Source organism: Malania oleifera, chromosome 5 (assembly GCF_029873635.1).
Source record: "Malania oleifera isolate guangnan ecotype guangnan chromosome 5, ASM2987363v1, whole genome shotgun sequence".
Classification (NCBI taxonomy): Eukaryota; Viridiplantae; Streptophyta; class Magnoliopsida; order Santalales; family Ximeniaceae; genus Malania; species Malania oleifera.
Window position 1 is genome coordinate 96096672 of NC_080421.1, and position 27084 is coordinate 96123755.

Genomic DNA, 27084 nt, shown 5'->3' on the forward strand with positions numbered 1-27084 from the left:
CAGATGGGCAGTCTCGTTTATACTTTTTCCCATACAAGAAAATGAAGAAAGGGAGTTTGAAGTAGGAAAAAAAAAAAATCAAAGGTGTTCACCTATTGATTTGATTCTCCTAGTTAACATTAAGGCTATACAACGTAAAAGTACTGGTAAAACTAGCCACTTCCTATTAACAAGTACGGAAACCAAGTAAATAGACATGTTTAAGCATTTCATTTGTATCCCTAATGAGATTGTGTTATCTGATTTCATACTTATTCATTTAACTTCAAAATTATTTAATCATTAAGAGTGCAGTTCTCAAGGGGGTACCATCATCAGGGAAATTTGGTGAAGTATTGATTAATCAACATTCTTGAGATAAATAGGTCAAGTTGAGTAGTTTGATCACAAGTGGCTTGGGGCAGATGTCATACCAAGTTTTTGGAGGATAAGACTTAGGGCCACTAACATCAGACAATGTAAGTTGTATTTTTTAGTTAAGATCATAGTTTCTTGAATATTGTTAATAGGGGCATCACTGGCAAAACATAAACTTTCTTCTCCACAAATTGGAATTTTAAAAATGATGAGTGAGATTGAAATATGACAAATATTGGCTTCAGAATCTTGTTTGTTGATTGAACAAGCGTTAGTTCATGAGCATACATCAAGAGGAAATTTGTGCATCTTAATGCATTGCATACATAGCATCAATAGCAAGTAAGCAATCCAGATGCATTTTGTAATATCAATGCATGAGTAGAGTTAGGATATGTCTTCACTTCATGCATCAAAATGTTCATATCATATAAATATATTTCATAGACTTTTTAAATAGTTTTTATTTCATTATCTTCCATAAATTGGAATGGTTCACATTCTACTTAGGGTATGAGGCACTAGTTCCCAAATCTGAGTAGTCTTTTCCAAGTTATTCGGTCTACTTCACATGATTGGGACATTACTTCCCAAATCTGAGTAGTCACTTCCAAGTTGTATTGTCTACTTCGGAGGCATGTGGCTTTGTTCCCAGATCTGAGTAGTCAATTCTAAAGTTGTGATATTTTGTCTACCTTGGAGGCATCTGGCAATAGTTTCCAAATACAGGCAGTCTTTTTCAAGTTATATTGTTAACTTAAGAGGCATCTAGCATAGTTCCCAAATTCGAGTAGTCACTTTCAAAGTTGAGATGTTTTAGCTATCTCATAGGCATATGGCATTTGTTCCCAAATCCGAGTTGTCACTTCCAAGTTATTTTGGTTATCTCGGAAGCATATGGCATTAGTTCTCAAACCCAACCAGTCAATTTTCCAAGTTGTTTTGGCTATCTCAGAGGCACGTGGCGTTAGTTCCCAAATTCGAGTAGCCGCTTTCAAGTTTTTTTGACTATCTTAGAGGCATGTGGCATTAGTTCCCAAATCTGAGTAGTGGCTTCCAAGTTGTTTTTGCTTTCTCGAAGGCATGTGGCATTTGTACCCAAATATGAGTACTTCCTTCCAAGTTGTTATGGCTATCTTAGAAAAATGTGGCATTAGTTCCCAAATTAGTGTAGTTGTTTTCAAGTTGTGATTATTTATCTACTTAGTTGTATGTGGCATAGTTCCCAAATCCAGGATAGTTATCTCTTTACAAATTAGGTTAATTTAGACCTTACTCTGCAAGTTTGTTGAGTTGACCTAGAGTTCATGCATTTTGTAAATCCATACATTTTTTCAAGGTTTTTTTTTTATATAACGCCCAATCCAAAATTTGTGTCTCCTATCATTATAGATTTGTTATTATGGGATGCCAAAAAAAAGGTCTTGTCATACTGAGTAACAACCTTATAAAGAGGGGCAATTGTAGACACTCCATTTTGTCTAGGACAGATATAACAAATTTTGGATTTTTAGGCTTAATTTTAATGCCCATTTGGGTCTTTTCTAAATCCAATTTTGAATTTGTAAATAGGTGTGTAAAAAATCATTAATATTGGGAAGTTACATGAAAAAATTGAATACGTAGAAAAATGAAAAATAAATACATAGAAAATTGAAAGAAATAGAAAAATAGAAAATTTTTTTAAAAAAGACAAACAACAAAAAAGAAAAAGTTCAGTGAGCCAGCTTCTCCATGCTTGCACCTACACATACATACAAAAGATTTTCAATTAGGAAATAAAAAATAAAAAATAAATATTTTCTTTAAATTTGATTAAGCAATTGCAAATTGATTAATTAATTTAATTATTCTTTAAGTTTGATTAAGAAAATTAAAGATAAATTGGTTAACCATATTTAAATGAAGGTTCTCTTCTTAGATTATAAATAGGGAGAATCCAAAAGAAAAGGGGGGACAATTGAGAATAATTAGGGATAAAAATTGGAGAAAAGTTGGTTATTGAATGAGTGTGGATAAATATTTGAGAGAAAATTGGGTGTTGAAAGAAGAGAGGAGGAAAAAGGTTGAGTGATTAAGATTGGAGAAGAATTGGAGACCAAAGGGCTCAGATTATAGTAGCTAGAAAAAAAAAAAAAAAACCCCTTGATACGTGGAGACAAGAGATATGAGTCGAAGCAAAAGTGTGGAGTAAAAGCTACAAAAGCAGAGGAGCTTCAAAAGTTTTAAAGGTTAGTACCAATCTCCTTTAAACCTTGTTTGTAAAATTAATTTGAATTTTGTGCTTGAGGTGGTAATGAACTCAAAATTTAAGGGAATCAATAAACTACAAAATTAAAATATTAAAATTTGATTTCTGAATTCTTGAACAAAAACTCCACAAAATGATTTTAAGTTAGACTTTGGTTTTAACTCTTGGACTGGAGTTTTTGACCTATTCCCAACCTAGGGACTTGGGTCCACTTGACTTGAGTCCAAAACAATTAACCAGAATACCAAGCCCCAATTCGGATTGGACCTAGGATCCTGGCCATCAAAGTTGTGTTTTCTTTGGATAACCAGATCGCTTGCCCAGATCACTGCCACCTCAGTGATCCACATCAAAAGCCTAGAACTTGTCTTAGTTTGCCACATTGCGGGTGACGTCATGTTGATGTCACTTTGTTGCAGTACAAGAAAAAATGAGAATAAAATAAAATAAAAATATCTTTGCCTTGTCTCACTACCTTTGGCTGATATGAGGCAACCTTCTTCCCTAACTAGCTTAGTGCGGTCTGACTCAAGTCAACTTGAGTTGACCCATTGACTCGGTTCAGACCGTTTGAATTGGTTCGACTAGTCTTGAATTGCCCAGTTCATTTCTATAATTTAAAATTTGATATTTAATTTTTAGAATTTGACAAAAATAGTAAAAAAAATTAGCAAGATTGGAAAAAAATATTAAAAATCATAAAAATAGAAATTATTTGAGTCATTTTGACTCTAATAAAAAAAAGTAAAAAATAAAAATATCAAAAGTAAATAAAATGGAGTAGAAGTCTTTAAAATCCCAGAGAATTGTAGAAAAATATTGGAAAATTTTTAGAAAAGTCAAGCATGCACAAAACATAGGAAGAAGAAGAAGAAGAAGAAGGGGAAGAAGAGGAGGAGGAGGAGGAGGAAGGCCCCTTACGGCAGGTGGGTAGGGCCATTTGCAAGCCCTTATTTTTTCCCATTTTTTGTTTTTATTAAAAAATTATTTTAATTTTAAATTTTTTATTTCCAAAATATTGTAATGCTAAAATATTATAATATTTAATTTTTTTTAAATGATTTTATTAAAATAAAGAAAAAAGTATGTGGGCTTCATAAAATACTGCCAAAAATTTCATAAGTGTCCAAAAAAGTAAAATAAAAAATAAAAAAAATTATAGAATAGCCAAAATTCTACCTTGATTTTTGTGTAAAAGCTAAAATATAGTGTGACCCTTCTTTATTATTTTGGACTGCTATGGATTAACTGATGCAGTCAGATTTGGCAAAAAGAGAGCCAAAATGTCAGAAATATGGGCATTTTCGCCTTGCTTTACGAGCCAAAGGGTAAAATTATTGAAGATACTAGCTTACCGTTTCGAACAACTGCGGATCACTCGATGTAGCTAGATTTGACAAAAAAAGACCAAAAAAAAGCTAAAACATAGAATTTTGCCTTAATTTACTTGCCCAAAATTAAAATAAATGTTTGAGCCTCTTTTACCATTTTTAACTACTCCGAATCACCTAGTGCAGTCAAATTTGGAAAAAGAAGGTTAGAAAAGTTTGGAATGATAGGAATTTTCACCTCAATTTGCATACATAGTTAAAATCACTATCATACCTCTTCTTACCATTTCAAACTACTATGAATCACATACTGCATTCATATTTGGTAGAAAAGAGTGTAGAAAAGTTTGAAATGACAAGGGCTTTGCCTCGATTTGATTACCGAAATTAAAAATCACTATCATACCTCTTTTATAATTTTGAATTGCTTCAAATCACCCAGTTGTAGTCAAATTTGGTAGAAAAAAGGATGGAAATGCCTCAAATGATAGAGGTTTTGTCCCAATTTGCGTGCATGAGGTTCAAAACACTATTGAACCCCACCTTACCATTTTGGACCATCACAGATCACCCTAGATAGTGAAAAATGAAAAAAAAAAAAAAAAAAACAAAAAACAAAGCAAAAAAGGGACAAAAAAAAAAAAGGTAAGAAAACGCAAAAGGGCTCGCGAATCTCCATTTTGAGCAATCAATCAAAATGACCATCGACATTATTCTTGGTCAAAGTTATCTTAAGCAATAGTTTGGCCACAAGGAGATTGTGGGTGTCCTGATGTCTCGATAGTGAGGGTGCCCTAGGGAGGCGAATAGAAATTATGTGTTCGATTTTCATGAAAATTGGAAGTTTGGAGTGTCCACAAACCTTTTTTCTTGGTGTGGTTAGAGTACTTGATTACTACTCATTTAAGATTCGTATCGGTCAATGTAAACAAGTATTGGGATCGGGAGCTCGGTTATGCAAAAGGAAGGTACTAGCACCCCCTACGCACCCATTCTACGAACAATACCTTATTAACTAAGAATTATCCCAAATTGAGTGTTTAATAACCTTTATTTTACTCCTTTAAAATTGATAAATATATATAGTTAAGCAAGCAAACACATGTGCACATATTTATAAAATATATTTAAAACAAGGTGTGATATAGGAATTATCTAATAAGATCGCTAAAAGTGGGGATCTCATTAGAAAAACTCCCCCGCCCCCTCTCAAGACCTAACACAGATGAGGCTAAAAAAGTCCATTGCCTATTTTGAACTTGTTTGCCTAATAAGGCTTACAATTCTTATCTTGATGATAACAAATAAATGATATGCTTAATATGTTTTAAATAAAAGTTTTTCAGGAAAACTCAAGTGCATAAGGAAGTTTATGGATTACAAAGAATCCTTGAAAAACACAAAGTAAAGCTTATGGATTATAAAGAGCATGAAGAACAAAGTTATATTGTGAAAAGCTCAAAGGAAAGATTGCAACAACAAAGATGATGGAAGAACAAGTTTTGAAGACAAAAAATTATATTTTTTTAATGTAAGTACTTCAAAATTAATCTCAAGTATAAAGTGGTTTGAAGCTCATAGAAATTCAAAAATATGTTTATATATATACTCTAAAGAATGTTTTTTTTTTTTATAAATCATGAAAAGAAAGGGTTTAAGAAAAGAAAAACTTTTTGAAATAATGAAGGGCTAGGCGACTGCCATGATGAGGCAGGCGATTGCCACATTGAGAAAATGATTTTTCAAAAAGTCTATAGCTAGACAGGCGACTACCTAACTTACCAGGCGCCTGCGTGAACAAGTCAGGTGACTCCCAGCATTCTGTGTTGAGAGAGTGCTCTGTGACAGGCGACTACCAAGTCATGGCAGGCAACTGCCACTCGAACGTTGGCACTAATTCTCTCAATGAGAAGATTTTTTAAACCACGTTTTTGAGCATATTTATTTCAAAATATTTGGAAATGATTTTTAGGAATCTTTGGGAGTAAATGGATGGCTTCTAAAACATCTATAAATAGTCAAAATCTTCAAAGGTTTAAAACAAGAAAATTGATTATTATTATTGAAGCAATTTTCAACGGTTTTTGAAATCAAGCAACCTTCAAAGTTTTAAGATCCAACAACATTCAAAGTTTTTAGATCCAAGCAACCTTCAAAGTTTTAGAGTAAGCAACCTTCAAAGGTTTTTAGATCAAGCAAAGTTTTCAAAGGTTTCTAGATCAACCGATCTTCAAGTTTTCAAAATTCTCAAAGGATCTAAAACTTTCTTGAGTTTAAATTTCTGATCTAATATTGATTCATACTTTGAAGCAAAGCTTTCAAAAATCAGAATCTTTCATTTTCTTTGAAAAATTATTTGGTAATTCATACTAAGCATTGAGCTTCAAATTTCTTATATTTGAATTACCTTGAAGTATAAGTGTGCTGATCATTGTACTAATTTACTCTATTGTGAGAGTTCTCTTTTGTACACAAATTTCTTTATCGTCATTCTTAAACAATTCAGAGTTGTTGAATCGTTGGACCAAACAAGGGGTTATTGTTTGGAGAGGTGGGCTCTAGCTTAAGAGAAGGAGTGGTTGTAAATAGGTATTGTTCCACTAGGTAAAGGAACTAATATAGTGGAATCCTTTGGTGTTTTTCCAAAGCCGAGGACGTAGGCTGTGCTTAAGCCGAACCTCGTAAAAATTCTTGTCTTGTCTCTTTCTCTCTGCTTTACTTTATATCCTTTACTTGCTATAGTTGTATGATTTGAAAGTGCAAGTTGCAGGTTTTTAAGTGATAAAGAAACAAAAGTACTTCATATTTAGAAAGTACGTTTTGATTAATTGTTTGCGGAAACCCAAAGAGGTAGTATGTTGGTTAATCTACGGAAATCTTAATCAAGTAGAGTGCATACTAGGAGTTTATAGGGAAATCCACAAAAGCTTTAATATTTTTTATTGAGTGATTTAATTATCTTGGTTTCATTGATTGACTTGTGAATTTAAATTTCAGTATTTCTTAAGTGTGGTTATTGTTCATATATATCTTGTTTTCTGGGTAATTAAATTTAAAAGCTTAAAAATTATTAAAATATTAAAAAAAAATCCAATTCACCCCCCTCTTGGGAAGCTATTCCTCATTTCAATTGGTATCAGAGCCTAGTTATAGAAATTCCTAACAAGAAACTATAAAAAGATCTAATGGCAAACATTGGAGTAGCACCCTTTGGTGAAGGACAGTCCTCAACCCGTCCACCAATCTTTTGTGGACACAATTACACTTTTTGGAAAAAGAGAATGGAAATATATCTCCAACACATGGATTGGAAAGCTTGGGAAGTTGTTATGGATGGAAATCTTATTCCCACTAAGTTAGTTGATGGAAAACACATTCCAAAGGAAAAGAAAGACATGACAGATTTAGACTATAAAATGCTTCAAATAAATGCAAGTGCTATAAATTCGTTATACTGTGCATTAGATGCTAATGAGTTTAATTGAGTCAAGGCTTTCAAAACAGCGAAGGAAATTTGGGATAAATTAGAAGTAACTTATGAAGGAACTGTTGATGTTAGAGACAATAGGATAGACACGCTAACAAGTGAATACGAAGCATTCAAAATGAATTCTGATGAAACAATATCAAGCATGCACACCATATTTACCCACATAATAAACTCCTTAAATGCCTTAGGAAAAATCTATACTACATATGAAATGATCAAAAAGATTCTAAGAGGTCTACGCTCTATTTAGGAACCAAAGGTCACAGCTATCACGGAAGGTAGAAACCTTAAGACTACTTCTTTGGATGAACTTATAAGTTCACTTCTTACATATGAAATGGCATTGAAAGAAAGGAATCCTGAACCAAAGCATAAAATATCCATAGCTCTAAAAGCATCTAGCCATTGCACTAGTGAAGAGGAAAGCGAAACAAGTGACTTAGATCAAGATGAATTGGCATTCATTACTAAGAGACTAGGAAAATTTTATAGAAGAAATAAAAGGTTTCCTAGAAAATTCTATAAAAAGAAAACTGAAAAAGGAGATACAAGTAGGAAAGAAAATAAAGGTAAGAATGAATAATCTATTATCATTGCAAAAAGCCAAGGCATATAAAACTGAAGTGTCCATTATTCAAGAAAGACAAGAAGATAAAGAAGGAAGCAATGAAAGCTACTTGGGACGACTCAAGCTCCAGTGAAACTAAAACCAAATCAAGTGAACAAGAGATGGCAAATATATGCTTCATGGCAAACGATGACGAGGTAAATTCTTATTACTCTTCAACAGAATCTCAAAATGTGTCTTGTGATGAGTCATGTGATAGTTTGCCTTCTTATAAGGAATTACAAACTGAAATATTTTCACTATATAAAAGATTTATAAAAGTGTCTAAAAGAAATATAACTTTGAAGGATCAGAATCAAGAACTATTAAAGCAACTAGAATCATTCAAAGTTATTGAAGAAGAAAGAAATACTTTTATTAAGAAGCTTGAAGAAGAAATAAAACAAGAATTAGATAAAACTCATAAAAATGGTTTGAATAAGAAAGATTTAGAAATAAATGAACTCAAGAAGATAGTTGAGGATAAAGAAAAGATTATCTATAACTTTGCTAAAGGTAAAGAAAACTTTGAAAAGATGATTGGACAGCAAAGGCTTCATGGAAACAAAGAAGGAATAGGCTACAATGGTAAAACAAATAAAAGGAATAAAAAGCTATACATGGGATATTTTGTTAAGGGAGCTAAGTTTTATGCTAGTACTTCATCAAATAACAAACATGAACACACCACTTGCTATATGTGCAAGACTAAAGGTCATATAATGTTCAATTGCCCATTAAATAAAAAATATGTTAAAGTTCAAGGAGAATGGAAAACAAATAGTGGAACGAACAATAAAACAATGAGAGTCAAAAGAATTTGGGTTCCAAAAACTAACACATAGTGTCCCTCATTATAGGTTTGCCTTAGGACAACAACGACAAAGGACAAATGGTACTTGGACAGCGGATGGTCAAGACATATGACCGGTGACAAGACCAAGTCCATTACCTTAAAACAAAAGGATGGGGGATATGTCACTTTCGGCGACAATGCCAAAGGTAAAATTGTTGGTATCGAAAAAATTGGTAAAAAATCTTCACTCACTATAGATAATGTGCAAGTAGAAGGACTAAAACATAATCTTTTAAGTATTAGTCAATTAAGTGATAAAGGGTTCGAAGTTAGGACATGCCAGTATGGACCTACTATCTAAATTATCTAAGAAAAATCTTGTAAAAGGATTACCAAACATTAAGTATGTAAAAGACAAGGTGTGTGATGCTTGTCAAAAGGGAAAACAAGTAAAAACAAGTTTTAAAAAGAAAAAATTCATATCCACCAAAAGACCCCTAGACCTCCTACACTTAGACTTGTTTGGTCCAACAAGAATCTTAAGCTTAGGCGGAAAACAATATGCTTTTGTAATAGTAGATGATTTTTCAAGATTTACTTGTTTAATCTTTTTAGCAAACAAAGATGAAGCTTGTAACCAATTAATAACCTTATGCAAGAAACTACAAAATGAGAAAGGTTATAATGTAACAAGCTTTAGAAGTGACCAAGGAAGGGAGTTTAAAAATAAGGAAGTTGATAAATTTTGTAATGAACGTGGAATAACTCACAATTTCTCTGCACCTAGAACTCCACAACAAAATGGAGTTTTGAAAGGAAAAATAGAACTTTGCAAGAAATGGCAAGAACAATGCTCAATGAAAATAGTCTACCTAAATATTTTTGGGTAGAAGCTGTAAATACAACATGTTATATTGTAAATAGAGTATCAATAAGATCAAAAATAGATAAAACACCATATGAACTTTGGAAAGATAGAAAACCAAATATATCTCACTTTCATGTATTCGGTTGTAAATGCTTTATATTAAATACTAAAGATGATCTAGGAAAATTTGATGCAAAGTCAGATGAAGGTATTTTCTTAGGTTATTCTACAAATAGTAAAGCCTATAGGATTCATAATAAAAGAACTTCTACAATTATGGAATCAATTCATATAACTTTTGATGAATCAAATCATTATAACATTAAAGATATGAATGATGAAAAAGAAGTCACTTCACAAAAGGAAGAAGTTCTTGAAATAAAAGAAGAAAATAAAAATGATGCATTAAATGAGAACCTTTCAGAGAAACTGAAACTTTCTAAAGAGTGGAAATATGACAAACATCAGCCAAAAGAACAAATTCTTGGTGAAACATAAAAAGGAATAACCACTAGAGCCTCACTACAAAATATTTGCAATCATTATGCATTTTTATTCCAAGATGAACCAAAAAATATTGAAGATACCTTAAATGATGATTCTTGGATTATACCTATGCAAGAGGAATTAAATCAATTTGAAAGAAGTCAAGTATGGGAACTAATACCAAAATCCAAAGATAAATCAATTATAGGAACTAAATGGGTGTTTAGAAATAAGAATGATGAAAATGGAGTTGTTGTAAGAAATAAAGCTAGGCTAGTGGCACAAGGGTATAATCAAGAAGAAGGAATTGATTATGATGAAACTTTTGCACCTGTGGCAAGGCTGGAAGCTATTAGGATGCTTTTAGCCTATGCAGCCCATAAGGATTTTAAGTTATATCAAATGGATGTGAAGAGTGCATTTTTAAATGGATATATAAATGAAGAGGTATATGTCAAACAACCCCCTGGGTTTGAAAATTCTAAAAATCCAAACCATGTATTCAAATTGACAAAAGCCCTTTATGGTTTAAAACAAGCTCCAAGAGCTTGGTATGAAAGGTTAAGTAAATTTTTACTTAAAAATAAATTTACAAGAGGAAAGGTTGATAGTACCTTATTCATTAAAACTAAAAACAAAGATATGCTATTAGTTCAAATATATGTAGATGATATTATATTTGGAGCTACAAATAAAGATCTATGTAAAGAATTTGCCACATGTATGCAAAAAGAGTTTGAGATGAGTATGATGGAAGAATTAAATTACTTTCTTGGATTACAAATCAAACAAGCTAAATACATCAAAGACATGTTTAAAAAGTTTGATATGGAAGAAAGTAAAACTATAGGAACTCCTATGAGTACTTCAACTAGTCTTGACAAAGATGAAAAAGGGAAATAAGTTGATACTAAATACTATTGAGGAATGATAGGAAGTCTACTCTATTTAATAGCAAGTAGGCTAGATATTACGTTTAGTGTATGTATGTGTGCAAGATTTCAGTCAGCTCCTAAGGAATCACACCAAACAGCAGTCAAAAGAATCCTTAGATATCTCTTGCGCACATTTGAACTAGGATTATGGTATCCAAAGGAATCTGTATTTGAAATGATTAGTTATTCAAATGCAGACTTTGTTGGATGCAAAATAGATAGAAAAAGCACAAGTGAAACGTGTCATTTTCTAGGACGTTCTTTAGTTTCATGGTCTTCAAAGAAACAAAACTTTGTAGCATTATCCACAGAAGAAGCATAATACATTGCTGCAGGAAGTTGTTGTGCCCAAACATTGTATATGAAACAGAAATTAAAAGATTTTCAAATACAATACCAAACTATCCCTATCAAATGTGACAACACAAGTGCTTTCAATATCTCAAAAAATCCAGTATCTCACTCAAGAACAAAACACATTGACATAAGACATCATTTCTTGAGAGATCATATGCAAAACGAAGATATAGTACTAGAATTTGTAAATACACATGATCAATTAGCAGATATTTTCACAAAACCTTTCTCTAAAGAAATATTCATATTTATAAGAAGAGAATTGGGCATGCTTCATAGTCATGAAGTAAGCTAAACATTGTTCTGGTTGGCAGGCGACTGCCAAGCTACTGTCTTTTAAGATTTCACATAGACAGGTGCCTGCCACATTCAGGCAGGCGACTGCCTCGTAGTGGGTAGGGTTTAAAACCCTACTTTAGGTCATTTTAAAACCCACTAGGCGCTTGACCATTCATTTTACTCTCTAAAATTTCTTCGTCTCTACCACTTTTCATACACAAATCTTGATCAAAGCATCTTGCAATCAAGTATCTAATCCTTCCTACTCAATAAATCCCAAACTTAACTTAGGATTTCCTTGTTTTTCATCTCCATACAACCATGCCTCGATCAAAATCCGTTGGTGTCAAGGGATCCTTATCTTCAACAAGGATCAATAATGATGAGGTGGAGAAATGGTTGGTCACTCCACACGCCAAGCACCTTTACTGAAATCAAATTGCTTCAGCTGAACCAATTTTAGGTAAGGTTCTCGACGTAACGTTCTTCAATTTTGATTTTCTTGAAATCATGGAACTTTTCAAGAACATTGGATGGGATAAGTTTATCACCTACCAAGCTAAAGGCTATTATCCCAATGTTGTCCATATTTTTTATGCAAACATGGAGCGATACGAAAATGGAATCAAAACAAATTTGCTTGGGAAAGACATCCATCTAACTTCAATATCTTTGGGAAAGTTTCTTCGAATTAAGCTAGGGGATTTTGAGGTTCATATTATTGAGAAGCAATGGATTATGGCTCAAGGTTTTACTCCACAAAAGTTTTTGCCTCTGGTTATGACTGAAACTCCTGTTAACTTTGGCCATCCTCCACTTTATAAGCAGCTTAGTTTGAAAGCCCTAATTCTGCAAAGCTCATTACAAATAACATTTTACCACGATCTGGTTCTCACGATCACATTTCATTTTTGGATTGTTTTGTAATGTGGTGCATTCTTAAAGAGAAGAAGATGGATCTTCCAAGTTTGATCATTCATTGGATTATCATGAAATTCGATGCTCCCCGTATAGTTCTTCTATATGCTGGAATGTTGAATATGGTTTTTTGCTCATTTTAATGTTTTAACACCATCATTCAACTTCACTAGCAAGACTTACTATAATATATTTTCTGATACCATTCTAAAATGGATGGGCTACAAAAATTCTCCTCAAGGGTGGTTTCATAAAGGACACAGGAATGTCTCATCTACACCACCACGTTCTTCATCTTCCATCCAAACATCTTCAGTTCAGCTTGATGTAGACACTCCTTTATGGTTTGTTTCATTTTTTAACCATTACATGACGTTTAGTGATGGTATGAAATCTGGCCTCAGTACTCTGCAAGAGAAGGTTACCTCCATTGAAACTCATTGTTCACACATTGATAAAAGAGTTGAAAAGATTGAGCAACAGTTAGCCAGTTCTTCAAAAGGAAAATCTCCCATGAGTATCACTTCTGATACATCCAATAAGGATGACTCTGGTAACCAAGAGGAAGGAGATCATGAAAGTGAACAAGAAGAAGGAACTAATGAAACTGATAACCAAGCGGAAGGAGATGATGAGAGTGACTCTATGGAAGCTTCTGACTGATGTGTTCTCTTATCTATAAGATATATATCACTTTTATCTGCTCAAGTTTTATCGGATAGGTTATTTTTGGTTTTTTAAAAACGAGTACTTTGACTTGCAACATTTCTCTATTTTTGTATCTCTTTCTCCTTTTTGATTGATGTCCAAAGGGGGAGAAATGTTTAAGAGAGGTGTGTGCAAAAATATGGTTTGTAAAACTGTAAATGAATGGATGAATCTTTTATGAAAATTATCTTTGTACTTATGTGTATGGTTTATTCATGGTTATATCATGCTTATTGATAGGGGGAGATCTTTGTACTTGTATGAGTGGTTTATTCATGGATTCATGGATTATCCTTTGGACTTATATACTTGAATTACATCATGATTATTGATAGGGGGAGCCATGAATACTAAAATCTTATTATTTTTGCTCTCGATTTGTGATCATCAAAAAGGGGGAGATTGTTGGACTAATAAGGCTTACAATTCTTATTTTGATGATAACAAATAAATGATATGCTTAATATGTTTTAAATAAAAGTTTTTCAGGAAAACTCAAGTGCATAAGGAAGTTTATGGATTACAAAGAATTCTTAAAGAACACAAAGTAAAGCTTATGGATTGTAAAGAGCATGAAGACAAAGTCATATTGTGAAAAGCTCAAAGGAAAGATTGCAACAACAAAGATGATGGAAGAACAAGTTTTGAAGCCAAAAATAATTATCTTTTTTTAATGTAAGTACTTCAAAATTAATCTCAAGTATAAAGTGGTTTGAAGCTCATAAAAATTCAAACATATGTTTTTATATATACTCTAAAGAATGTTTTTTTTTTATATAAATCATAAAAAGAAAAGGTTTAAGAAAAGAAAAATTTTTTGAAATAATGAAGAGCCAGGCGACTGCCATGATGAGGCAGGCGACTGCCATATTGAGAAAATGATTTTTCAAAAAGTCAGTAGCTAGACAAGCGCCTACGTGAACAAGTCAGGTTACTGCCTTGGTTCTGGCAGGTGACTGCTAGCATTATGTGTTGAGAGAGTGCTCTGTGATAGGCGACTGCCACTCGAACGTTGACATTAATTCTCTCAACGGGAAGATTTTTTAAACCACGTTTTTGAACATATTTATTTCAAAATATTTGGAAATGATTTTTAGGACTCTTTGGGAGTAAATGGATGGCTTATAAAACATCTATAAATAGTCGAAATCTTCAAAGGTTTAAAACAAGAAAATTGATTATTATTATTATCGAAGTAATATTCAAAGGTTTTTGAAATCAAGCAACCTTCAAAGTTTTCAGATCCAGCAACCTTCAAAGTTTTTAGATCCAAGCAACCTTCAAAGTTTTAGAGCAAGCAACCTTCAAAGGTTTTTAGATCAAGCAAAGTTTTCAAAGGTTTCTAGATCAACCGATCTTCAAGTTTTCAAAATTCTCAAAGGATCTAAAAATTTCTTGAGTTTAAATTTCTGATCTAATATTGATTCATACTTTGAAGCAAAGCTTTCAAAAATCAGAATCTTTCATTTTCTTTGAAAAATCATTTGGTAATTCATACTAAGCATTGAGCTTCAAATTTATTATAGTTGAATTACCTTGAAGTATAAGTGTGCTGATCATTGTACTAATTTACTCTATTGTGAGAGTTCTCTTTTCTACACAAATCTCTTTATCGTCATTCTTAAACGATTCAGAGTTGTTGAATCGTTGGACCAAACAAGAGGTTATTGTTTGGAGAGGCGGGCTCTAGCCTAAGAGAAGGAGTGGTTGTAAATAGGTATTGTTCCACCAGGTAAAGGAACTAATATAGTGGAATCCTTTGGTGTTTTGCCAAAGGGGAGGATGTAAGCTATGTTGAAGCCGAACCTCGTAAAAATTCTTGTCTCTTTCTCTCTGCTTTACTTTATATCCTTTACTTGCTATAGTTGTATGATTTGAAAGTGCAGGTTGCAGGTTTTTAAGTGATAAAGAAACAAAGGTAGTTGATATTTAGAAAGTACGTTTTGATTAATTGTTTGCGGAAACCCAAAGAGGGAGTACGTTGGTTAATTTGCGGAAATCTTTCAAGTAGAGTGCATACTTGGAGTTTACAGGGAAATCCACAAAAGCTTTAATATTTTTGATTGAGTGATTTAATTATCTTGGTTTCATTAATTGACTTGTGAATTTAAATTTCAGTATTTCTTAAGTGTGGTTATTGTTCATATATATCTTGTTTTCTGGGTAATTAAAATTAAAAGCTTAAAAATTATTAAAATATTAAAAAGAATCCAATTCACCCCCCCTCCTTGGGAGGCTATTCCTCATTTTAGAACTTATAGGGACACACTCTTTTTAAAAATCGAGAAACTTTTTTAAGAAAATAGCTCCCATATTTATTTAAAAATTTTATGGATATTTTTCCAAGTGTTTCTAATATTTTCAAAATTTTCAGGAGGTTTTGAAGCCTTTTTCCCCATTTTCCTAAGCGAAGAAATGAATTAAAATATTTTCCTTAACGTAAAAAACTTTTTTCAAATATTTTCTGACTTGTCCTAATTTTTTATGATTTTTATACTATTTTTACCCATTTTTAAAAACAAAAAAATAATTTTATTACAAAATAATTAAGAAAATAAGGCAACCGGTTCAGATCGGTTCGGACTAGTCAATCAGTTTAGGAGAAAGGGGGTTGGGTCAATCGAAACGGACCACTTGTCATTGCCGAGTGAAGACACATGGCATGTCCGAATTATTTATCTCATTATTACAGGGGGAGGAGTGGTGACATCATGGAGATGTCACTCGACTACATGTTGGCACACAGGTGAAGGGGAGTCGGTGTGTGTGGATCAATGACGTCGCACGATCCAAACTATCTCGATGAAACATAAATCGGACGGTTGGGAATTGGCCACGCTTCATCAACATGGGCGGCTCTCCTCTCTCTCCTCTATTTTTTTTTCTTCCATTTTCATCCATTTTCACATTCTCTCCTCTCTCTCATCTGTTTGTTCTCTCTTCTTTAACCTTGCGAAGATACTCGAAAACCCTAGCTCTCCTTTGAACCCCCTTAAACCCTAGCTCTTCATCCTCCTAAAACCCTAGCTCTCACTTTCTCTCTACTGTTGCGAACCCCTAAAAACCATAACTCCCTCTTACTCTTCTGTTGTGAATCCTTTAAAACCCTAAGCTCCTCTATTTCTCTCTCTCAACCTGCAATGAGACTTGAAAACCCTAAGCTCTCACTCTTTAGATCTATCTCAGCAAACCCTAGTTCATCCTCTACGAAGACCTATGAGGCCTTCTGATCTCAATGAGTAGCTCGATTTGAAGACCTATGAGGGGTTTGACTAGGGTTTTGTGATAGGGTTATGCTTCGAGCTAAACTTAACTTTCACACAAATATCCCCTCCCCCCTTTTTTTTCCTTTATATTTTGATTGCGTGACTCTGTGTGTGTGTGTGTGTGTGTGATTCAAGCACTGTTGTTCAAGTGTTTCGAGTGTTTTATGCTTGTGATGCGAAAGCTATTGTGTTTGTGATTCAGATGTGCATTTGTGTTTGTGAATCAAGTGATGTTACATTTTGTGAGTGGATTTGGTGATACTATGGTTTGGTGTTTTCTTTGGAACTCCATTGAGTTGTGGCTAGGTTCAGGGATGAGTTAACTCATCCGAACACCAATGGGTCTTTCCTGGGTTGACTCAAACGAGTCAAACCTTGGGTCCTTGTGGAGTTGGATGGGTCCCAGGTTGGGTTTTGGGTTTTAAAAATGGTTTTGGGCCTTGGGTTTGTTTTAAAAAAGGGTCTAGACCCATGTTTGTTTCAAAAATGAATTGGGCATGTGTTCGTTTTAAAATGAGTTGGGCTTGGGTTTTGCTTTAATATGATTTGGGTCTGGCTTTTGTTTTAAAAATTGGTTCAAGCCCAGGTTTGTTTTAAAAATTAGTTGGGTTTGCTTTTTTAAAAAAAAAAATGAATTGAGTATGTTTAGCTTTAAAATGAGTTGGAACCAAGTTTGTTTTAAAAATGGGTTAGGGCTTGGATCATTTTAAATTAGGTGAGGCCCAATTTGTTTTGAAAGGAGTTGGGCTTGGTTCATTGGTTTGGTTCTGTCTCAAGTGCAGGTTTCTGGTTCAAGGGTTTGGCTCTTGGGTTTGGTTCACGAGAGTTTAGTCGCAGGTTGGGGGGATTGGTTAGTGGTTCAGGTTCAAGTTTCTGGTTGAGTCTATCTTGGCTTCAGGTTCAGGTTCAGGTTCAAATTTAGGTTCAAATCCCTACTTTCAAAATATGCACCAATAGTTCTTTAATACATATTAGAGTAGGGAAGTGAAGCCAAATTTACTTCGAGTCTCTATCTCCTCCAGTCTTCTTTTCCTTCTTTTTGAGTATGTTTAGTGTCAATCTGGAGTAACCTTCTAGGAGGTCTACTTTCGTGTAGGGACAGATGCACTGAGGTGTGTGTTCTTCAAATATTTTTTAGTCGAGCACCGGTTGGTGTGTCTTCTAAGGAGATGACTCCAACCTTTTGAAGTCTTTAGGATTGCTGCTACTTTGTGATTTCTTTAGAATCTCCTCGTACTTTTTCTGAATTCTCTGAGTGTTCCTCTCTTCTTCTGTATGTCTGCTCTTTTACCTTTGTCTGTGTGTCTTCTATTATGTGTTCTGGTTTGTGCGAGACTCCTCTTTTTATAGGGTCTGTCTTAGGTCAATTTAGGAAAGGTCTGATCTTTCCTTTCTTCATTCCTTCCTTCTAAGCAGTATCTTATCGGTGTGTTAAGTGTATGAACATGTTCATTTTTCTAAGCACAGATGACAGATGAGAAATGGAAGATGAGAAGCACCTAAACAAACACATCCTTGGCGTATTCCATGGCATATTAAGGAGCATAAAACTTGACAGCTTTATTATTCTTTCAATTGTAGTAGTAATTAGGGTTGAATGTGCATGCATATCATATGATTTAATTTGAAACTCATAAATGACAACAGATTGACCTTAGGGGCCTCCGAGAAACATGAAAACCTTCTATATGCAAAACTTACAAAAGGGTTTTTGAACTTAAATGAAGGAAAAACTATATTTTTTCAAAGGCCCTGGTCAACTTGTTATTAAGCCCCAATCGACCGAACAGTAGAAATGAGAGATTTTCTCAATCTTTCTTTCTTATATTAAACTATACTAAACAAGAAAATTGTGGCATTTTTCCTTATCTTTCTTTTGATAATAGGAACCCCCCATTTGGAGTTTTCTAGAAAACATAATGCCCATAATACTAAAAGGTGTTCGTAGTAGAAAATTTCATTCATGTTTTTGCTACCTTATCGATGAGAAAATTTCTTAATCAATCTCTCCTTTTCCTGAAAGGTTTTCAACATAAAAGTTATGGTATTTTCTCTTATCTTTCTGTTCATATCAAGAACGTAAAATTTGGAGTTGTATAGAAAATGTTATACTCAAAAAGTTGAAGGGTGTTCGCGTAGAAAACCCGAGGCCAGTCAACTGGATCATCACTCCAGTCAACTAGACCTCGCATATTTGAAGCCACAGCCGATTGGAGCTTGGCCCTAGTTGACCGGTCCTCTTGGGAAAGTGCCCCGATGGTAAGAAAATGGCTATTTTTTTCAATATATTAATATTTTAACCCCCCAACGGCCATATAACGGCTATATCTCCTTTTGGCCTATTAATACAAGCCTTAAACACCTTGAAAATGTTGGAGAATCCCTTTGTGATTTATGTTTAACATCTTTTAATTCTCCCACTATTTTTATACCCATTTATGCTTTAAATTCCTAATTTCTCCTACTCTTTCTTGAAATTAATTTTTGAGAAAACACTTTTGGGGGTCTTGCTTGAAGAGGTTTGAGCAATATATTCAAGTTCATATACTTTTGCTTGAAAGCCTTTTTATTTTATTTATTTCATATTCTCAAAACATCAAATTCTTCTACACTTTTATTTGAAAATCATTTTTGGGAGAAAATACTTTTGGGGGTTTTATTTGGAGAGGCTTGAGCATATATATATTGCTTGATGGCCTTCCTCTTTTATTTGTGGTATATTCTCAAAGATCATAATTTCTCCAATACTCTTTATTGGGAAAATAATTTTTGGAGAAATTTCTTTTGAAAATGTGTTGAAGGCATAAGCTAATATTATTGCTTATATATTTTGCTTGAATGCCTTCTTGCATTAGATTTTTATAAAGGTCAATCATTTTTATGACAAACCCTAGTTTCTCCTATATTCTTTTATTTGAAAAATATTTCTTTGGAAAAATTCTTTAGGGCATTTAAGTAAGCTTTGAGCATGTATTAATCAATATACATTTTTCTTGATAAGCTTATTGAGAAAAGGCTAGAGCATATATTCAATTCAATATATTTTTCTTGGAAGCCTTTCAGTTTTTGAAAGTGTTTAAAAGGTCATTTTAAAAAGAAAATCATTTTCGATACTCTCTTATTTTATTGAAAAATATTTTTGAGAGAAAAATCATAACTCTATTGAGCTTCATATTTTAATCATATGAAAGTGCATTTAGATCTTCGTATTTTACAAATCAGCTTTTGAGAAGTATTGTGATTATACGAAAAAATTTGTTTTTTGAAACAGACACTTCTCGGTACGAGTTGTGAATCATGGCCAAGTGAAGTTACATCACTTAGAGCAGTTTGGCTTCACCTAGTAAGTGAGCTAGGGAGACTCTGCCTGTAAGGAGAACTAGTTTGTTTCCACCCTGTAAGGAGTGTGTAACGGCTTGGCTCCACCCGATTAAGGGAGCTAAGGGGGCTCGACCCTGTAAGGAGTGTAAACAATTTATACTCCACTTGGTTAAGTGAGCAGGATTAGTGAAATCCTTGGGGGTTTGCCCATGGTGAGGACATAGGCAAGATTGGCTGAACCTTGTTAAAATCTTCTCTCTCTTTCTCTCTCCGCTTCCTCCACAATCTCCATCCCTCTCTCTCTTCTCTCTCCTCTCTCCTCCCTCTTCTCTCTCTCCCCTCTCTCTCTCTTATCTCTCTCTCTCTCTCTCTCTCTCTCTCTCTCTCTCTCTCCCTCTCTCTTTCCCTATTTTGTTTATAATTTTGCTCTTCAATTTCTATATGTGTATGCTTGTTCATTTATTGTTATAATTATTCTGCATACAATTTAAAAGGGATATGTTCCACACATGGATGTTTGGTTTCATTGTTTTTAATCATTTTACATACACGCTTATATTTCGAATGGGATATGATTCAGTGAATCGGTTTGATTTAATCTGCAAAGTTTTCTTTTAACCCAATTCACCCCCTCTTGGGATCACACCATAATTTCCAATTCGTATTAGAGCCTAATTGCAACAAGCTTAATCGCATTTGCATAAAGATTGCAATGACTCTTCTTGTATCCCTATTTTGAGAGGGTCAAATCCTTTGCAATTCCTCCACTGCTTTTATGGCATAGATTTTACAATTTAGAAATTGAAAATGATTTTTGTAAAATCAACTGAATGGAGGATTTGGAAAGTGATTGATAAATGAAATTAGGATCCAATGAAAATTTTTCAAAAATGCATTGTTTCCCAAATTGAAATTGAAATAAATGAGCATGACATAAATTCAATGCATATCATTTTGAGTGTCATGCATTTCATATTGTGCCTTAGCTACTAATGCTTTTGAAAAGAATTATGTCTTGTGCTAGTCCTAAGGGATTTTGGGAACATTAAGAAATATGGAAAAATTGAGAGAGAGGAGATCAACACTTCAAGAATTTTGAGCTTAAACGACTAAGAAGGAGTATAACGAAATGGTATATCTCCCTTCTTCTACTTTATTGAAATAATACATGTAAATGATTCATATGATATATTTCATGTTAATTTCTTTTTTTGTGAATAATATGAATCTGTTGTTCATAGCATGTTATCTTATGAGAAACACTTCAAAAGAATTATATGAATACTCATAAGATTTTTTCTAGGTTATATTAAATAAAAGGGGTAATGATGTTAAATGCTTCAACTATGTTTAGTGCCTAAAGGTTCAAACTTTAGTACACTATGCATGTTATACTAAGAACATTAGAATTAAGCCAATATGAGAATCTTTAAGTGATATATCCAATCTAAACTTTATATACATATATATATATATATATATATATATGATTGGATAGTATTTGAATATATTGGCTATAACGTAATTAAATTTGTGAATACCTTTCATAAGGACAAAGGAGCTTTATTAATTGAATAATTTTTAAAGCTATATATGCCTAAGTGTAGATATTTCACATATGGCAGATTTTTGTCCATCTCACAAGTATTGAGTTTTAGGGATATTAATCATAATACTACAACCTAAAACTCATCATGGAACTTAAATGCTCAATCATATTCAAATGAATTCAAAAACTCATTCCCTGTTAGAAATTGTTGGTTAGATTTACGCATAAAATGTCAAAAGTATTTTAATGAAACATATAGTATCTTTGGCTACGGGGTTAAGTGAAAATGGGGAAGAAAAGAGGCTTAAATATTAAAAATTGGCATGCCCAGTCGACCAAACACCCTCTAGGCACAGTGTTATGCACATCCCAGTTGACCAGTGCATCAGGACCAATTGACCAGCCTTCTTTGTTTGCCCAGATAGCCTATCCGGTTTACTCCCTAACCGACAAGACAAGAAATTGGATGTTTCTTTGTTCCTGCCAATCAATCAAACTCATTTCACCAATCAACCGGCCTATTGAAAATGGTTCGTTCACCCCAATTTTCAAAGCCAATGATAAGATTGTTGAAAATTTAAAAGTCTTGGCTAAAAGTTTTAATGATTTGGTTGCATTTACTAAGGGGGAGCATCATATTAAAAAAAACTCATCCAATAAATACCTTATTGTATTGTGCTTATTTTTAAAAATATCTTATTATTTTATTTATATTGGATGATTTATATGAGTCGAATGCTACTGTCCATTACTTGCTAAATTCTTAAATTCGTTTAATGGATAGTTAATTATGATCACTGCACTGAATGGTAATATCCATTTTGGCTAAATTTTTATATTATGGATGGATAATTTATAGCATTATCTATTATTTGAGCTATACTAAACATCATGCTTGAACTGGAATGCCATCTGCATGGCTGATGCAAAATTCTTGTGAATAGCATACTGGTAGTTAACTAGGATCTTGTATGTTGAATTGAATGATCATATAATGACATACATGCTCTAGTGACTAAAATCATGACTCCATAAGACCAAGTTTGAATTCTAAATAATTTTTCAAGCCTTATGTAGTATCAAAGTAGTGACCATGTTAAACTTAGTGTTTTAATCTTAAGTTGTCACTTAGACTGGATCATGCACATTGTCATTATTGAATATTTATAATTGTTGCATGATAAAAAGATCACCTGCATGCCATTTTTAAATGGTTAATATTATGTCTTTGCATGCTGAATGATCACAGTTTGAATTTTATTCGATGTTGGTTCGTCTTTATGAATATAAATAAGATATAAAATGCATGCAAAATAATTTATTTGATTGGAACATGTTGAATCCTACATGCTATGTGCTTAATTGAAAAGTATGTACAATTGTCAGTAATTCTTTAAATCTTCGTAGAATGCTCTAAACTAGGCAAATTCTTTTATCCTAGGAAATTCTAGTTCATGGACACCTTTTGGTCCTAATTTTTGGATTCTAAAGTTCATTCAGTGTAATGCCCCAAAAATTATGGCTATATATATATATATATATATATATATATATATATATATATATATATATATATATGTATATATCCATTTTACTTAATAATCTCTGATACCACAAATTGTAAACAAAGTCAACCCGAACCTAAGTGGGGTATCAGCGATATACCCTGTTCATAAATACATATCAACTGTGCAGCGAAAAACATGATATGTCTGAATCTTATACACAATACCAAAGTCCTACTAACTTCATAATTATATATATACATTCCCAAAAATCCATAGAATATTCTAGGGACTTACACAAAATCCCTTTTATAACTCAAATACTTACCCTGCAACTAGGGTAGTACTTAAACCTTCTCTATCTCAGAGCTCACTCAGCTCGTCTTTCTTGGTTTCTTGAAATGTTTGAATTCTGGGGCAAGACACCTCTTAGTAAGTAGTGATAAGTATGTATATATATATATATATATATATATATATATATATATCATAACTAACACCTATGTCATTTCAAATACACTTCTTCTATTTGAACATACTTTTAATTATGATAAATAATTCAGCTTTCATAAATCTATGTGTATATATAACCATGAAATCTTCCCTGGACGGATAACTATAATCATAAATTTATCCCACATGCTTAACCTTGGTTGGCCAACCAGGCTAAGTCAAACTGTATCTGTATCTGTAACTGTAACTATGAGTATGATTGGCCTACCCAGCTTCGTTCGGACTCCAGGGGGATCCTCTACTCTCCTATGGCCCAATCGACTAATTACCAAAACTTTATCTAAAAGTGTGGCTGCACTACTATAACTGTATAGCAATCGTACCGCGCTCTCTGTAAATCTCTAGTCCATCAGGGTTCTAATACTATGTAATAATGTTTATAAATATACTATATTACCATGATTTTGTAGAAACTATAATACCATGATTCTATATAAACTGTAAAACCATGATTCTGTATAAATCTGTAATACCATGATTCTGTATAAATCTGTAATATCATGATTTTCTATAAATCTATAATATCAAGGTTTTGTATAAATTCGTAATACTATGAATCTGTATAAAACTATATATCAAGGTTTTGTATAAATATGTAATACTATTAATCTGTATAAAACTGTATGTCACAGTTTTATATAAATCTGTAATGCTATGAATCTGTATAAAACTGTATATCATGATTTTGTAAAATATTGTATATAAACTCTATATTTAAAACTATCATTTCTTGTGCCACACAATTTAAGCGATATTCATAATATAATAATCTGTATGGGGAAAAAAAAACTGTATTACCCTACTGTATGGGATAAACTATAATTCTCTACTATAAAATAATAATATACTCATCTCTAGGGTTTATCTGAATCCCAAATACCAAGCTTTTCCCAAAATATGTATATATATACATAAAACTATAATTTCCACACCTATAACTTTCATACTTTGTATCATTCAAACATTCATGCTCTGTAATCCTGCAATTATTCTTGTAACTCTCTCAATTCTATTGGAGCCATTCTATAGGGAACCTTAGATATCGGTGTCCTCACTGGAAGTAGGTCAACGGAAAATTCAATCTCATAGTTGAGTGGCAATCCTAATAAATATTCTGGGAAGACATCTGAGAACTCCCTTACTATTGGAATATCTGCAATTTTAATTCTCCCCCTAGAATTTCCTTTACAAAAGCTAAATACCCTTGGCACCTATCAAGCAGTAGCTTCCTCGTTTGAATAGCTGATAATAACTGTGGCGAGGAGCGTACACACACCCCACAAATCTATAATCCCACAGGAGGTCCGAATACCACTTCTTTCTTTTGACATACAATGTTGGCATAGTTGGCGACTAGTCCGTCCATTCCAAAAATCATATCGAATCCAGGCATATCAAATACCACAAGATTTGCTAGTAGCATTTTCCCCTGAATATCCATTAGACAATCTTTAAGCATCCTTCTACATATTGCTACTGATCCCATCGGTGTGGCTACTGATAGTTCTATTGTGTTATAAACATATACTGTATATAATTATCCGCATCTAATAAATCAAGTAATTTTGTTATGTATAAGTTTGAAGAAATCATATTTCAACATAAACATATCGTGTCATAATAATTTTCTGTATGCATATAAATTATCTGCTATATATGTATGACAATAAAATTTTTGTATGCAAATAAAACATCTGCTATATCTGTGTAATATTAAAATTTCTGTATGCATATAAAACATCTGCTATATCTATAAACAATACATAACTTATGATATTTTCAGTATATTATGATAATTCAGTTGGCCTAGATGCCGTGACTAGATACATTTATAACAGTTTATTCAAAAACATTATTATGGAATATTTTACACAGAACCATGAAACAGTTATATCACAGTTATATATGAAATGTACTATATGTTAGCAGAATCCGGATGGCCTAGTTTAGTTTCAGAGTACAGTACTATAACTATTAGTTCATATTAGTGCCACCACACGCCTCAAATAGAGTGTCGGTGTATGGATAGTTGATTGAGCCCTGTATAGTAGTGTGCCCTTGTGGAAATCTGAACTAGGATGGGCAGGCCAATTGTACTTACAGATGAGTCAGTTTTGGCTTAGCTTGGTAGGCCAACCATTTCTAGGCCCCACCTACGGGCTGCACAACCCAATCATATGAGGTGATTACGTGCTTAAACTGCATAATTAGGTGCTTTAATTCTTGCATTGAGGCTTATATTTTTCATTAAATACCTAATTACTCTCAATATTTTAACATTGTGTCCTATTTATAATATTTGGATTTTATTGAGTAAATTATGAATTTTTGGTATTTTTTATTGCAAGGCGATTATTGGAAGCTAAAATCGATGCTACTTCGTAATTTGTGCATAATTTTCTTGACCAAGTTCCGATTGAGACGATTCAAAATGTTGTGAAAATAAGAGAAGATTATATACAACTTTTATGTTTAAAGCTTCAGGAGATACAGGCTCTAGGATGGTCAACATTGCCCTCATTCGCTAGGAAATAAAAATAAGAAAAAAAGAAGAAACAAGAAATAGAGAAAAGAAAAAAACTGTTGATTTGACCGGACCATGCAATCGGGTCCTTGAAGGCATGCGCTGGGTAGGGCTCTTCTCCCCTATATTCCATTACTTATTCCTTTCTTTCTTCTTCTCCAGCAGGCTGCCCCAACTCCTCCTCTATTTTCCATTCTCTTTCTCTGCCGTACCTGCTCCTCACTCTTTTCAATTCTCTCTAACTTTCCTTCTCTATACTCTCTCGGGCTCACTTTCTCAAACTCTCTCCTCTTCTTTATTTCTTCTTCCTTTATTCTCTCACCCCATCCTTCTTTTTCCTCCCTCTCGCTTATTTTTCTCCTATCCTGCTATGTTGCTACTGCTGGAGGTCCAACCTAAGCCATCTCCTATTGCTGCAGCTAGCCTCCTCCTACTATTGTCCCATTGCCGAGAACCCCTGCGTGGTTGCTGCTCCTCCCTCTTCTCCCCTGTGCTGCTGTGTGAGGCTACTGCAACCAACAACATGAAGCTCCTCACCCCTGTTGTTCCACGTTACACCACTGCTGCAGCTACTGCAACCCGAGAGGTTGATATATGTTGTTGCTGACATGGTGACTTGAAGAATAATGGTATCTAAAAAATAAAGAGAGAGGAAAATGGAAATATAAAAGAGGGCAGTAGCAGACTTTAATTAAAAGACAAAAATAAGGGCCTTTATTTTCTTCTTTCCCTCAAAGGAGAAGGAAGAAAAATCTTGAAGATGATATTTTATTCCCAACTTCTGCTTGTTGATAGCTTCTTTGTCCAACCATGTATATGTTTGTGTTCAAAATGGATATGTTGGTCTTAAATTTCCCATCAATGCAATATGCTTGATCTTCAACACCTTGCTTTCCATTTTCCTTTAATTTTAAAATTGAGTCTTTGTTATTTAAAATTAAAATCTTTTTATTGAGTCCTTTAAAATTGGGTAATTTTATTTCCATGAATTAAGTTCACTTTTTTTTTGTTGTAACCGGGCTA